Source organism: Scleropages formosus, chromosome 2 (assembly GCF_900964775.1).
Source record: "Scleropages formosus chromosome 2, fSclFor1.1, whole genome shotgun sequence".
Classification (NCBI taxonomy): Eukaryota; Metazoa; Chordata; class Actinopteri; order Osteoglossiformes; family Osteoglossidae; genus Scleropages; species Scleropages formosus.
The window spans coordinates 9,153,604-9,170,592 of NC_041807.1; positions in this window are offsets into that span (position 1 = coordinate 9,153,604).

The window sequence follows — 16,989 nt, forward strand, 5'->3', positions numbered from 1 at the left end:
GTCCCGAGTGAGGTCGCAACAGGCTTGGCGGAGTCTTGCTCTCTGGTGGGTCTGGGGTTCAAGTCCTGCTTGGAATGCCTTGCGATGGACTGGCGTCCCGTCCTGGGTGTGTCCCCTCCCCCTCCGGCCCTGTGCCCTGTGTTGTCGGGTTAGACTCCGGTTTGCCGCGACCCCGCTCGGGACAAAAGGTTTCACACTGTGTGTGTGTACTTTCTTTCTTCAACGACATACAAAACCCTTACTGTAATACTGTAACTTTTTGCAAAAGAAACGCTTGGAAATCTAAAATATGCTCCTTCCCATTGACACTAATGGAGAAGACATTAAATAACCGCCTAAAACAAATATTTCTGGGAAACATCTAAGTGGCTAAGACTTTTGCACAGTACCGTACAGACTCTTGATCAAGGCAGTACTAAAATGCAGTGAAGTTGAAATTTAGATGCTCAAAAGTTTTAGATGATACGTAAGTTTACTATTAATGTAAGAAAGACATAGACACCTTCAAGGCATTTTCAATGTCTGTCTTTCCTGCTCACTGATGTAGTGAATAGTGGTAAGAGTTTACATTTACTCTACACTTTTCTCCAAAGCATCTTATAATGGCAAGCTGTTTACAGTTATTTACCCATTTATACAGCTGGATGTTTTTAATGGAGCACTTCAGGGTAAGTACCTTGCTCAAGGGTACTACAGCAGTAGGTGGGGTTCAAACCTGCAATCGTTGCATCCAAAGGCAGGGGCTCTAAACACTATGTCACCAGCTTAACATGATGACAAACCTGTGCTCCGCAGATACTCGCTAATTCCCTCACCATCCATATGCAATTTTTAAATAATTTTCTGATTATAAACCGGCTTTCCGCAAACACTTGATAGGAGGGTTGACCGAGGAGTTCCGAGACTGTCTGTACAGCACATGTCCTGTAGGCCTTGGGACTCACAGCACCGGCAGCAGGACCACTTTCTGTTTAGTCCCTCGGTTGCTTCTTCCGCGTTGAGATGATGGTTGTGGGTGGTTTTCTTCGACTGAGCATGTTTGGAACAGACAACAAGCAGGTCGACAGCGTTCAGCTCGTAGAAGCATTTGCCTTGAAGATGATGCCAAAAAATCCTGCGCTGCGTATCCTTGAGAAGTTTCTGGGGCGCTGCAAGACTCCGATACCTGAAGTCACATGAAGTGTAAAGGGAGGTACTTTGAAAAAGAGAAGGTCCCGGGGGAATCTTCAGATATGGAACGAAAGCTAGAGTGTCAAAACTTTTGAAGAAAAACAACTTATTCATCGGTGAGCGATGGCCCATGATGAGGGTGCTTCTCCCAGGTGTCCAAGTGGGGGCACTGTAACCTGTGCTGTGGCCACAAACAGAAAGTGGATGGCACCCTCAGTGTGTGGGGTGTGTTTTTTTCATGGGCGTCACGCCAATTAGCACTGGCTGGACATGTTGCACCTTTGATGGTGCCACCGGTCTCTTTACCTAGGAGCCACGTTGACTTTTAATGAGACCTGATATCCAGCTTTTTATAGACCTTCAATACTTCAAAACAAAAGTGTTTCATTTTCAATACCAACAAATTATCTTCCTGGCAGCCTTCTTGCAGTTTTTTTTGGCTTTGACTTGAACGTACACCGGTTATTGCATACGGGTCTAAATGGACATGTTTGTATGCAGTATAACGTCGCACCTGTGTAAATTTTTAGCGATCGGAGCCAGAATTCAAACCAGAACTTATACACACATTGTCTGAAACCACTCGCCCCATATGGGGTCACAGGGAGCCGGAGCCTAACCTGGCAGCGCGGGGCGTAGGGCTGGGGTGGGAGGGGGACGGGATGCCAGCCCGTCGCAAGGCACCCCAAGCGAGACTCGAACCCCAGACCCACTGGAGAGTAGGACCCGGTCAAACCGACTGCCCCACTGCGCCCCCCCCCAGAACTTATAATGTACAGCATTTCCCCTTTAATTGCTATTAATACTTACTTTCAAAAAGTTGTAACCAAACCCTTACCCTGTTGATCAATGGGGTGGTGAGCTTTCCATTCCATCCTCTTCCTTCTCAGCCACAATGAGACACTTTGATTACTTTTCCGCAAAAACGAGTTCTCCACTATTATGGGTGACCTCAGAGCAATGATACTAAAATCAAACATAAATATCCTGTTAATTTAGGAATCAGTCTGCTGCATTCAGAGAGGTTGCAATACACAACTACCGACATTTGCCGCACGACAGAAGTTTAAGAGTTGAACTTTTGTTAGGGGGTGCGAGGAGAGAAATTTTTTAAACGGTTGAACTTAAAGCACATGGTCTTTGTTTCAACGATAGCGTTGCAGCGGGTCAAGGTGGGGAAGAGCAGCGCTAGAGGGTAGAAGTGGAGGTGTGGGCGGCAGGGGAGAACCGAAAGGAACCCTTGAGTCGCTGATTTGATCCCATGGTTATTGATTTCTCAGTCTGGCTGTAACGAAAAATAATTGCCACATGTAATGTATTATTCAATTACAAGACACAGCTCTCAAGTCAAGGTTTGAAGGTCCTTTTTGAATCACAGAGACCTATAGATAATTCAGCACCAGCCCCCATTAAAGAGCGCTAATATTAATAGCCTGTGTTAAATTTCCATATTTATTATCTGTGTCATTCTGCGGGCTCCAACTTTCCGACACGCAGCCTTTGTATAATTCCCAAAGATGGATAAACTCAGTGTGCAGCTTTTCCTGACTTCATTTTATATTTCAGACTGGGCTGTATTAGAAGGTAACAGGTAGTGTGAAAACCATGTTGATTAGTCCTCTAAATGAGAATGAAACTGGTCTTTAGGGATGGCAGCATTATTCTAGCTGGTCATCAGACATCTGCTGTCATGTGACCTTCATCATTTACTGTTATTATTACTCACACACACACTTTCGGAATCACTTGTCCCCTACGGGGTCGTGGGGAACTGGAGCCTAACCCGGCAACTGAGGGCGTAAGGCTGGAGGGGGAGGGGAGGCACCCGGGACAGGACGCCAGTCTGTTGCAAGGCACCCCAAGCGGGACTCGAACCCCAGACCCACTGGAGAGCAGGACCTGGTCCAACCCACTGCGCCCCCGCATCCCCCTCATTATTATTACTACCGCACATTATTTAGCTAAAGCTTTTGTCCAAGGTGACTTATAATGTTAGATCCTAGAGAATAAACTACCCGCAATCATCTAATGACTTTTGCACAAAGCAACGTAATATTTACGTTACACTTATTCATTCAGCAGGCACTTTTCTCCAAAGCGAGTGACGCTGCAAAGCTACTTACAGGCGTTTACCCATGAATACGTCTTGGAAATTTTTACAAGAGCAACTCAAGGTAAGCAGCCCACAAACCTTAATTTAGCAGGAGAAGGGATCATAACCTACAAGCTACGAATCCAAAGGCAGTAGCTCTAAGCTTTACGCTACCTGCTGCCCCTTCGTTCACACACACACAAGACATTGCTGTATCTCAAATTCACCTGAAGTAGACGTCTTTGGGAGGAAACCCACCCAAACACAGGGAGAACATGCAAACTCCACATAGAATGAGCCAGATTTGAACCCACTTAAGGATGCATGACCCAGGAGCTCTGACACATTGATTAAATTTCAGTCATCCATCCATTATTAACACTCCCCTTTCCAATACAGAGCTGCAGTGATCCAGAGGCTATCCTGGAAGATGATGGCAGGAGGTAGGGTACACTCTGCATTTAACTCAAGTCACTTGGAGGCTACTTACAGTAACACACACACACACGCACACAGAAGCCGCTTGTCCCAAGTGGGGTCACGGTGAACCGGAGTATAACCCAGCAGCACAGGGCACAAGGCTGGAGGGGGAGGGGACACACCTAGGACGGGACACCACTCTATCACAAGGCACCCCAAGCGGGACTTGAACCACAGACACACCAGAGAGCAGAACCAGGTCAAAACTGCTGTGCCACCGTGCCCCTTATTCATTTATATAGCTGAGTAATTTTTACCGCACCAGTTTAAGGTAAGTGCTTTGATCAGTACAGCAGGAAGTGGGATTTAAACCTAGGAACTTTGTCTCTGAAGTGATGGCTGGAACCACAATGCAGTGCCATATGTGAAAGAGGTGGGAGTGGACAGTGGAAATGCCCTCGTTTCACGGGAAAGTCACATACTGTCCAAAAAACCCAAAGCCTTCAATGGCACAAAAAGCCTTTTTTGAATATTTCCAGGGAACGCTGCTCTGACAGATGTCAGATCAGAGTGAATGAGCACTGATTGTGGGCTGGGGGGCGGGAGGGACAGCCTCATGAGCTGCGGGGCTCCGCTGCACACACACGACAGGTGGAGTCTGATAATGTTTATGACGGTGTTGAGGCGGTGCGAGCCTCAGCATGAACATCGCACCACCTCCAAGTTCAGCAGGAAAAACTGCGCTTTCAAGTGACAAGCTCCACAGCAGCTCCAGCATGATCACAGGCAGCAACAAATAAATGAAATCAAAACAAATCAAATCACCTGCAAATCACCGTGGGGGGGCGGGGTCCGGGTTGAGAGCTACACCCAACATCGACATTGTTCCAGACAAGTGTTCAGATACCTTTGACTGGAAAGGAGCCTCGGTGCTCCGATGGGGAAACCTGCCTTGCTGGACAGCTCACATCTCAGATGACATTAAAGCTAAAGAAGCGGTACTACGATGACAGCTGCTGGATGGATTTCACGCGGAATTTCAGGAATTCCCAGAACGCTGCACGCTCAAAAGTTAATCAAGAGAAACAAGAAAAAAAAAATTTCAGAGGGAAAAAAGCAAAATGATGAATCAGGGTCCAGTTACTAGAAATTATTAATTAGATTTTAAGTGATCAAATATAGCATGTGTTTATGTTGGATTATTAATAATACGTGAATATTGATTAGGCTCTACCTGCTCATGGTTTCCAAAATCGGAACCGTGCAAAAGTTGTGTCATTTATTGAGCAACGATTAATTCCAGCTACCGTCTACTAAAGGTTCTTAGATCAATGGCTCGGGGACTGTGATGAGTTCGCTGGTCTCAGATTCCCTTGATAAATATCAGTATTTGATCTGTCCCTAATGTTGCCTTTAAACTTAAATATATCATCATCCTTGTGTCCTAGAAAATACCCATAAAAAAAACACACGCACACAATAGAACTCATTATTTCTTTTTAAAAATTGAACTTCGCAGTTGTGACTTTCTATTCAGCAATCTGTTTCATGTTATTCAGTGTAAATATTGCATTTCAGACAAAAGCAAACTGTCTTCTCCCGAAATAATAGGAGCACATTTTAAAGATGCTCTCTTGATTTTCTCGGCAGACAGTCATATTTCATGAGTTATTTCTGCTCTGAAGAACGAGAGTATAATACAAAGCATGCAAAGACTACTGAATCTATGAAAAAATGAACAAAGGATACAGATCTTCCATATTTAATTTCAAATTATGAAACAAGACCTTCAGGGAAGGGGGGGGTGCGGTGGCACGGCGTGCTTGTCCAGTCCTCGCTGTGTGTGGGGTTTGGGGTTCGAGCTCTGCTTGATGTACCTTGTGACGGACTGGGACCCCATCCTGGGTGTGTGTCCCCCATCCCCCAGCCCCGCACCCTGCACCACCAGGCAAGGCCCCAGCTCACCGTGACCCCACCTGGGACAAGAAGTTGCCGACAACGGACATTTGGGGAGCTGGTCATTAAACACACTGAACAATCAGTTATGGAACTTTTAAAACGGTGAGAAATGGTCAGGCTTTCTACAGCTCACACACACACACATTGACTGAAACCACTTGTCCCAAACAGGGTCACGGTGAGCCGGAGCCTAACCCAGCAACACATAGGGTGTAAGGCTTTGGTTGGAGGGGACACACCCAGGACGGGATGCCAGTCCGTCGCAAGACACCCCAACCGGGACTCGAACCCCAGACCCACCAGAGAGCAGGCACAGGCCAAACCCGCAGAATATAAGGCAATATAATGCAATATGAGAAACTGGGGACATTTTTACTTCCATGGTAGAGTGTTATACAGAGTTAATGTTGGCAGGATCTCAGAGTCTCTCCGACACCAAAGTGTCAAAGTCCGACACCAATCTTTACAATGATTTACCCATTTATACAGGGATATTCTTACTATAACAGTTCAGTGTAACTGCGTAAGCAAGTAGAGCAGGACGGGGATTCAAACGTTCTGATTACAAATTCAGGTTCCAAAGGCGAGACACCGAACAGTGGACTCGATGCCCAGAAACCAGACGTTAAGTCTAAATTGACCCTGACAGCACACCTGGAGAGTCAAACATCATTGTCCATCCCGGTCAACGTGTTTCAGCGAAGCTGCTGAGAAACCTTCCTGCTGACAGTTGCCGCTGTCTCGCGCTATTCCGCGCAGTTGTCCCGCTTCTATTGGAGCTGACAGACTCTTTCAGATATGCAGTTTGAAAGGGAATTTTTCTTTTTTTCCTCCCACGGAAAGTTCGCTCGGATCCTTACCGCGATTGATCTTTTGGCGGATCATTACGCTTTAAACCCTTATGGAGAAAGAATGCCCCATTAAGGGTCCTCCTGGCACACACATGCATTACGGCCGCATGTTGGACACGAACTTGCTGTGCACACAACCAAGGGAAGGTGGGAGGGGAAAGCAGCTGGTCTCTTAGAGAGGTTTTTAGGAGCAAAACACATTTTGTGCATTTGTCTTGGCTCGGACACTCGTCTTGGGATGGGCCTCTTAGAAGCCAGTGGCAGCAGTAAATTAAACCACGGATACAGAGGAGATTCAAATCAGGTGATTAAACAAGAAAATAAAAACGGTTAAAAGCCCCAGAATAACTTGATAGGAGCAACGATAAATCTGCGTGTGTGAACCATCTGGGAAGAGCGACGTGGAGTACGGTGTCCTCAAGCGGGAGGAAATCATTGTAAATTTTGGGTTTCACGATACAGAAGCTGTGACTGCATTCTGTGGGGGGGTTCGGGGGGGCGGGTGGATGAAATGCCAAACGGCAGAGGACTCGACACTGACACAATGAAAGGGAGGCACAGGGTTCGAACTCCTCAAGGCACAATAATGCCGCTGAAACCGCGCCCACCTGACACCATGACATGTGTGGAAACCGTGTGCTTTGGACAGAGAAGGCAGCTGACCCAGAGTTAAAGAAAGGGACACTATCTCTGCGCTGAGAAAAGGGACGTGATTTATAGAGTACAGATGAGAGCCGCTGTTCCACAGATAAGTCACTCCTTATCTGCAACCGTAACTCCTTGTGAGACACTTCATCTCTGCAGATAAGTCCCTAGACATGCAAGGAGACACACTTTGACTCAAACTCAAAAGTTTCGAAAATGCTTTTATGTCGACAACGGTCTTTTATGAGGGGGGGCGCAGTGGCGCAGTGGGTTGGACCGGGTCGGACCGGGTCCTGTTCTCTAGTGGGTCTGGGGTTCGAGTCCCGCTTGGGGTGCCTTGCAATGGACTGGCGTCCCGTCCTGGGTGTGTCCCCTCCCCCTCCGGCCTTATTCTCTGTGTTGCTGGGTAGGCTCCGGTTCCCCGCGACCCTGTATGGGACAAGCGGTTCTGAAAGTGTGTGTGTGTGTGTGTGTGTGTGTGTGGTCTTTTATGAATAAAATAAGTTTCTTTGAAGAAAATGCTGTTACAGTACATGTCTTTTGCAGTACAGTAGTATGCCAGATTTCTACAGGAATAAAAGGGATTGTAGCTGCCTCCTGCTTCTATTCTGTATGACTCACTGTGCTACCATGGTGTACATATCACAGGGTACGCACACCCACACACACTGTCTGAAACTGCTTGTCCCAAGCAGGTGGCAGCAAACCAGAGCCTAACCCAGCAATACAAGGCTGGAGGAGGAGGGGACACACCCAGGACGGGACACCAGTCCATTGCAAGGCACCCCAAGCAGGACTCGAACCCCAGATCCATCAGCAAGCAAGACCCGGTCAAGCCCGCTGTGCCACCATGCCCCTCTACCAGGCTACCAGTATTTATCGCTAAATCAATATATTATCTCTTAATACAGCAAATTATGGAAATTACAGCAATGATTAATTTCATTCATTAATTTTCGCTAACAGGTTGTTCTGGTCAGAGTTGCAGTGGTCTGTCCTGTCCTGGAATCACTGGGTACAAGACTGCGGTGTACACTCTGGACAAAATTCCAGTTTGTCACAGGATAGCATGTGCGCGCACACACACACGCACACACACACACACAAAAGGTGTCCACCAATCCACCTGAACTTCATGTCTTGGATTGGTAAAATTTGCAACAGTCCATATTAACAGTTATTTCTTTTGGAAAAAAAAATGGCTTTATTATTTATCAGTTCACTTTAAGGTGCACTTTTTCAGTCCATAATAGCACAGCGGAGCACCAAGCCTCTATATATGGCCAATTCTCTATGCCTTTCTTGCCTTGTTCTGTGGATCCATGCTGCTGCTTGTGCAGAGGCCTTATGGGAGTTGGCCTCAAGATAACGAATATTATATGAATTACCGCGAATGTAAATCAACTGTATATTTATGGCAGAATGAAATAAGGATTAAGTACCAAAAGTAACTGAATTTTTTAACAAAGCTGAGTGCTGTAGAAGGTGGGTTGGACTGGGTGCTGTGTCTGCTGGGTCTGGGGTTCAAGTCCCGCTTGGGGTGCCTTGCAATGGACTGGCGTCCCATCCTGGGTGTGTCCACTCCCCTTCCGGCCTTACGCCCTGTGCTGCCCGTTTAGGCTCCGGCTCCCCGCGACCCCGTATGGGACAAGCGGTTTCAGATGGTGTGTTTGATCGCTGTAGCATGAGAAATGTATAGCAAAATTCAGGATAAGGAGTTTTATGAAAGAATAACTCCTCCCATGTGGCAAAATGGACTTGAACAATTAAACAACACCGATCAGTTACCAGCTGCTCCTGTCAAATAATAACATGAGTTATGCAAACAAAAATAACAATTTCCCTGTCCAGAAACAAGTCCATTTCCGTTCCGTGTTCATCTCAGAAAACCGCTTTTTTTCCCCAGAACTCCTTGCCGTTTCCCCTGTGATCGGCGACACGCGCATCCTCTGTAGCGCTATAGAGCACAGTTCCACGACGATGCACTCAAAAACACTCGCTTACGAGTCGCTCTTGAAGCCGCGTGCTCCGGGTGCCACTGGCGTAAATGCTTATCGTCACACTTAATTGGTTTGATGTCGCTACACGAGTTCCGTGGGCTGACGCGGGCAGCCGGCCTTAGCGTTGTTGCCAAGTCTTTCTCATTGTGACAGTGGAGTCTTGTTCATTAAAGCCTCACGTTCCGTTTTCATTAGGATGAAACCGATTCTGTAAACGAAGGGCTGCTGGAAAGAGAGCCGGGCCCTGCGAGCGATCGCGGGGGAGCCGCGAAGTCTGTATTAATTATCAGGAATATGGTCTCGATCGAAGATGTTAATTGCGCTGATGATCGGTTATGTGGGGAATTGCCCGGGATTTCATGCAGGGATAATAAAAATGAATTTTTAAACAAAGGGGATCTTAAAATAATATCTAATCTACAGAGAATACCCACATCAAAGGCCCGTCTCGGAGCTTTGAAAATTCATCTTTGTGGTCCGAAATGTTAAGGACGACCCTTTCCGATGTTTCAGCTGGTTCAATTTTGTTGAGGGCTAAAAACAAAACAAGAGTTAATTAACTGTTATTACAGGCCTTTTCAACTGTAATTTGACTTTCAAATATTAGCATTTATATACAAACGGTGCCCCGGGCGTCAGCAAATGAGCTCTCGCGGCACTAAATTAATTGGCCTCCATTGTGCTCCCGCGTCACCTGTGAAAACGCTGGAACAATGACACCCGCTGGCACCGGTCCGGGTTAAAGCGTACTTCCCCTGCTCATTTCACCGGCAGACTCATCCGAGCTCTCGTTTTTCACTCCATCAATCCATAATCAATCTCATTTCAATACCCAGTAGCACATGTGAAATAGGCGAGAGTAATGAGGGGGTTTGCCGCTTTAGAAGATGTTAAATCCTCATCCATTCTGGTATGCAACATATTTTACACACACACACACACACACACACACACACATGCACACACAGTAATGTTGCTTGGAATTACAAGGCCTGGGACACATCTTAACATTTGCTCCTGGACTGACCCTTGTTGCACCCCTCTGTATATGCATATGGGGCAGCTGGTACTGTGATGGTAAGCACCATATTAATGTAAGTATAATCTAAATCTAAGGTACATATCTTGATCAAGGGCCTTTTCTTTGAACTGAAAATACAGTAAAATACTCAAAAGTATGAATGGGTAAATCACTGCAAGTAGCTCAGTATAAAAACCTAGCATTGTATGTTTCTTTGGTGTCAAATATATGACATTATTTTATGAACTACAGTAATGTAATAAAGGGAGCCCTCGCATTAAATCACACCCTCATACACCCTATAAACCATTAATCTCATGTAACCCATGCAATTTACATTATTACGCGATTAGTCCGTTTAAGTGAGAGCGCCCTGTTGCAGGTGCAGTTTCGCCGGGAGACCTCGCACCCGTGTCCTGCGTGCACATACTCGTTCCCTTCGTCCACCTTTTAATAACGGTTAAGCCCCACGACGCGCCTTAATAATTGAGCGCGCAGCCGCTCCGCCTACATTCCCACCCGTGTCAATCCTCATTTTCGCCTAATGCGTGCGATCAAAAGCACCTGGGAGACGTCGCACGCATTCCAGGGCGTGTTTTCTAATTATGTTCAAAGCATCGTACATTCTGCTTTTAGTGGGGGTTAGTGGGGGGGGCTTGTCAACTTTAACCTCATGAATTCCTGCATCACAATGGTATTTATTTACTCATTTGAAGGGAGAAGAAACAAACCTCTGGAGATGCAGCGGGCCTTGAATTATTCAGGAGGAATAAAAAAGTTTGTCGATACTCTGGCCCGCCTCCAAGCACACTGGCCGGGCCTGTAAAATATGCACGTGCTGCTTCTTTATTATGATAGGTAATCTGAAACGGGCTATGTGCGGTATTGTTGTCCTCATTCCGTTTCGCCGCAGAAGCGAATCCTCACAATTTTCATTAAATTTAATGACACTTCATTAAAGGAAAAACATTGTGTTACCAGCCCTGCATCCGAACTACACAGCCGGGCCATCGTAATCATTTCTAACGTTTTTGTGTAATGGAACAAAAGCAGCTACATTGTGTGATAAAACAGAACGGGTGACAGTAAGTGCTTCACAAATTGTCGATTAATTATGAGGAAAAAATGCCCGGTTTATGAATGGGGAGCACAGCGAGAGAAGACGCAGCCCAGCGTACGGTGACTCGGTGGCTTCGACACGGAGGGAAGAGGATCGCGCACGTGTCGGGAGAATGGAGGTTAAAAAAGAAAAAATCCTTTAGCTGCCAGTTTTGTTCAAAGCAACTTACGGTGTCAGGCATACTACACTAAGCTACTTTCAAAAATTTACCCTTTCACACAGCAGGGTCATTTTTACTTTATCAGTTGAGGGCGAGAACCTTGAACAAGGGGTGGCGATTCAATCCAAGGTCGTTTAATTACAAAGTGATAGGTTTGACCCCTACACTACCAGTTGGCCCTGTATTCAAAGCATCACACACACACACACACACACACACACACACACACACACACACACACACACACACACACACACACACACACTAGCTGAAACCGTTAGGCCCAAGCAGGGTCGCGGCAAGCCGGAGCCCAGCCTGGCAGCACAGGGAGAATGGCTGGAGGGGGAAGGGACACACCCAGGATGGGACGCCAGTCCATCTCAAGGTATCCCAAGCGGGACTCGAACCCCACACCCACTAGAGAGCAGGCACAGTCCAAACCTGCTGGGCCACCACGAACCCGTCTATATGTGTGTATATACATATACGTAAAAACTATTAATGTCTGTATCACTATGTATCACTTTATTCCAGTTTGCATTTTTTGCCACAGGTCCTATGTCATTTTTATTTGTTTCTGAGCTGACTCTTTAATCCAGAGTGACTCACATTGATTTACCATGTTAGACAACAAAGTACTCTATCAGTGAAAGCTAAGCACCGGATCAAGGGTGCTCAAGCAGTAACGGGGGACAGGGGACTTGAACCCCGTACCTGCAGGATACACCTGAATGCCCTACTCAGCTACCCCAGTAGCTGCCCTCTACACGAACCAGACGTCGGGCGGCGGCGCTAAGGAGTCCGGCAGACGTACAGTATTTTGGGATTTGGCACCTCTCCGTGAGCACAGCAGACGGAAAACAGTCCCCCGGACGGCCCTCTCAATGCACGGCTGCTCCACGCGCAATTCCCACGCAGGGAGCGGGACTCAAACGCTTCATTGTAAACATTTATTCGGGTTCCAGACTCTGTCATTTATAATATGTGTTTACAACCTCCGCGCTCATTCTTTCATTTTATGGGAATTGTTCTCCGGTGTTCCCCTGAGGTCCTCCCAGGGTTCCTCCTCCCCCGCTCCCGAGTTACTTACTTATGCATGCCATATATTTGTGATGAGGGGGGCGACTGCTCGTTACAAAGGAGAACCCCCTTCCGCGGCTCCTTTCTTCCCATCTTGCGCGATGCTTTCTACGCACGAGAGCCGAGACAGCGGGAGCCGCCGCTTCCCGTCCTCCTCCGCGTTCGCGCGCGTCTCCTCCAGCTGCTCTAATTAACCTGTCTGTTTCCTGACTTTCCGTCGTGGCGGCGAGGCCCATCTCCGAGGGACCCCCAGCGTGGCGTCCACTGCCGCAACCGTGCCTCTCCGCTTCATCCGAAGAGCATCCTCGTCTGAAACGCGGGCCCCCCGGCAGAGGACATTCCCTCGGTAGAAAAACCTGCGTGTTTCTTCCTCGTGGTGCTCAGCCTCTTGGCACGAGTGACATTTACACCGTTCGTCAGCAAAAATACCACTAATCCCCACATTTTGTAGCCCTTAATGATAGATGAAGTCAGATGTGTTCATGTGAACATGTGGTCACTTACTGACATGCATTAGTGCCGAGTTTTTCCCGTGTAAGTAGTACTGGGGTAACAGGTGTATTAGCAGTACCTGTATTCACTATTAAACGTGGTTAAGCACCTGATCTGGGAGGACAACTGCAAAAATGGAACGGTAAAGAATATAAACTCTTTTCTAATAACATAATGATTTGTACGCATGCATACGTAGGCAGAATTCTGCTTGAAAGTGTGTGTACCATATAAGGATGGTCATTTTTCCTGCATAAAATATTAAAATAGTGAATTTGTGTTGAAAGTAAGTGACACCAGGAGTTCACATACATTCAAGCAGCACTGTACATGGTGTATCATACAGCCAATGTTTTGCAACCCAAGTATCTGGGTTTGAATCCCACCGCCTACTGTAGTAATTAAGGTGCTCATCCTGAAATGATACAATGCAAATTACCCATCCGTATACCTGGGCAATCATCTGTAAGTAAGTTTAGCATACAAGCCATACAATATTAATTACCATGTACTTTACTTTGGAGGAAAGTGTCAGCCGAATGAAAAAATGGAATATAAATGTCAAACGGCACCGAAACGTAACCAATTGTATCAATGCCGCAATCCATAAGATAAAGTCATTAATTATCAAGCCGAGTTAGTGTGCGCCGCTATTCCTTTCGGCACCATTATTGAAATTCTTGAAATTCTCTGTCTCGTGAAATCAAAGGCGGGTTCCCGCACACGGTAAAGTATGTCAGATTTACCCTTTCAACAATATGTTAAATATTCTATCCATATAAGGTGAAACCTTTTGATCACATAGTTCCTACGTGGTGTGCAGCAGCTCTGGCAGAAATATACATTAATTATCAATCTGTGTACCGTGACAGCTTGGAACGTACTTGAAAAAGTGCCCCCCATCACTCACACACACACACACACACACACACACACACACACACACACACACACACACACACACACACACACGGGCACACCCTTTCACGCACGCTTGCGGCTCATCCGGCGGTGCTGTGAACGCGCGGCGGCTGCTTCCGGCCTTGGGGTTTTGGAATGAGCCGCGCGAACAGCGTGACACCCCTCGACAGAAACAATGAACACCCTGTTGCTGTCCACTCCGCGTAAATAATTCACGCGTCAAAATTTAAAGCGGAAAAAAATCAAAGAGAATATTGCACATCAAAGTCCCACTTCGAAAAAAAAAAGAGAATTCTGAGGACGGGGAGCGGGATTTGCGAACAGCACCGCGTGTAACTCAACGAGCCTCCGCGCGTGAAGCTCTCGGGCGCTTTGTGCACGAGTTGCTTCACGTCAGCGTTCGAGGTCCCGATCGCATGGCTGGGAGACGGGGGGTACGGCGTGGGCTTCAGATCCTCGCAGGAGAAACACAACTTGGCAACATGGCATGGCAACATCTGACACCTGTGAATTGAAGAGAATCTCACCTTCCCGACAATGAACGGTATAGGAGGACGACCTTTCCCCAGTCCTGACTGGTACATGAGGATGGCCCCTTTCCATCGCTGAATTCACAGAATCGCAGGGAAATGCGGGCCTCCAGTTCCATCCAGTGAATAAACGCTGTCTGCACGTGTCACATATACATCTGCCAGACACGCAAAAATTCAGCATTGCGGTGCTCTCATCGCCTGTTTTCTCCTCCAGATATTAACATGGATCTGACAAATAAAACGACTATTTTACGAGATCGGGGGCCATCTGTTTAAACTGTCGCTCCTCATTATGCCCACGTAGAGCTGATAGCAAGAGGAAAAAAAAATCCCGATTTTCCAAACGAGAGGTGTCACTCAAAATCCCGAGCACCGTGCCGTCTTCACAAAAAAGTGTAACACCTATGCTTTTTTCTAAACTGAATTCCATCTGTTTTACAGTAAAAACAACATTATGGTGACACTACATTACGGCAGTAAGAAGTACAATATATATTACTGTAACAGCATTATTACAGAGCAAAACATTTTAGTCGTGTGCCAGAAAATTAGCTTATCGTCATTGATCGTATAACAAGGTTTTTGCTCATCGTCCACTTAGACGACCGATCTGGGCCAGGCTGTTAACCCATACACGCTAACTGACCCGTCTGCAGTCATATGTAAGGCTCATGTATCATGCATTAGGTGTCCGCCGCAGACCAGCCGGTCTGGTTACTATAACTATTGGTCAGACGGATAAATACACTATTGACCGGCCTTCTGGGCGTTTGTGAAAATTGGCTAAATCAGAGTATATTACCAAGTAATTTATGGATGACATATGAAACCAGCAACCTAAATCCGAACGCTGTTTGGATTGTGCAAATTATGAAAGATCAGAAAATTAAACAACTGATATTTAAGTACATGTACAAAATATGTTGAAAATTAACATACTGGAACAGTAAATCAAACATTTCCATCAGGTATAAAGGACAAGTTAATTTAGCTTATAACTGGCTACACGATATCCAGTATATTAATAAAGAGACTAGTTTGTGACAAGATGGGTCCTGTGCTTCGATACAATAAAGTCATGTAATTTGTACCCTGATTAAATGAGCAAAAAAGCAAACGAGCTGTATGAATGCATTTAGTGTTCAACCAGAAGCTTTGTTAAGCAGCCCTGAATAAAAGAGTATTGTAAGCAGAATGTATTATTTTAGTAAGGAAAGTCTATTCATTAATTTTACAGTATTACAGTTCCTTTAAAATATGATTATTTTTATAATGTAACTCATCCTCTCCTCCTTTAAGGATCTGTGGACACTGGAACCTTCGTGTAGATATGTAGATGAAAAACGGTGTGAAGAAGGATGTGGGGATGGATGTGAGAAAGGGTATGACGAAGGGTATGATGAAGGATGTGAAGGAGGATGTGAGTAAGAGTGTGAGGAAGAATGTGAGGAAGGGTATGAAGGTAAATGTGAGGGAGTGTATGACAATAGGCGTGATGAAGGATGTGAAAAAGGGTGTGAGGAAGGGTATGATGAAGGATCTGAGGAAGAGTGTGAAGAAGGGTGTGGGGAAGGATCCTTCTCTAGAACTAACTTGGTGGTACTAAGAGGGGGGGGTCCTTACGACTTCTCCTCTAATGTCCTGTTCTAGAACCTTGTCCTTTAACAGGCAATTGACTTCCTTCTGTCACCTTACGACATTCAGCAGCTAACATGACTAGCATTAAAAGTCACACGGCTATGAATAATGACCCTATAAATCCAACAAATAAAATAGCTTCCACATTTAAAGGTTTATATGCAAGACAATCAAAAAGAAAAAAAAGGTGGGAGAAAAGCTTAAAAGGGGTTGTCAGTAGTCAGAGGATTCTCAAAATCAGGTGTGCTGTAAGCTTGAGTGAGTATTAAAATTCCTGTGGGCTGTTGTTCATTACGTAGCACGTGCTCCCTGTTAGCGGTGGACAAAATCACAGCGCCTTGGACAGATCGCCCGTTATTCCCGTTTCATTACTGTACTGCGTTAATGCTAAATGAGGCACTCCAGATGTTCCCACTGATCCTGGATGGAAGTCAACACAGATATATGCAGACATGTGCTCCAAAAAGGCCTTTCAAGCACAGTGGGCTCCCAAGCCAGCCAGCCTCCGGCTGCCCTTTTCAGAGCGTGCCACCGGGCCCCGTCCTCGGACCCAACCGATTCCTGCTTTAGCCGTCTGCTGCTGCATCTCCTCACCTCCTGCAAGCTCCTCATCCCAAAGTTTACACTGGAGACCATAATCAGGGTCAAACAGTAAGCCTAGAGAGAACAAGGCAACAGTGAAGGATTGTCAATGAGCGAATGAATGAATGAATGCATGAATGAATGAATGAACAAAGCTTTAACTTTGCACACTAGAAGATTAGCACAACCTTCATCCTCGTTATTCTCAAAACCCTTCATCACCAAAGAACTGTGACATATGATTGAGGAGGAACTGGGAAATGGCTATTCTATAGGGGTGCTTAAAACGTTCTGATGCGTCTTTT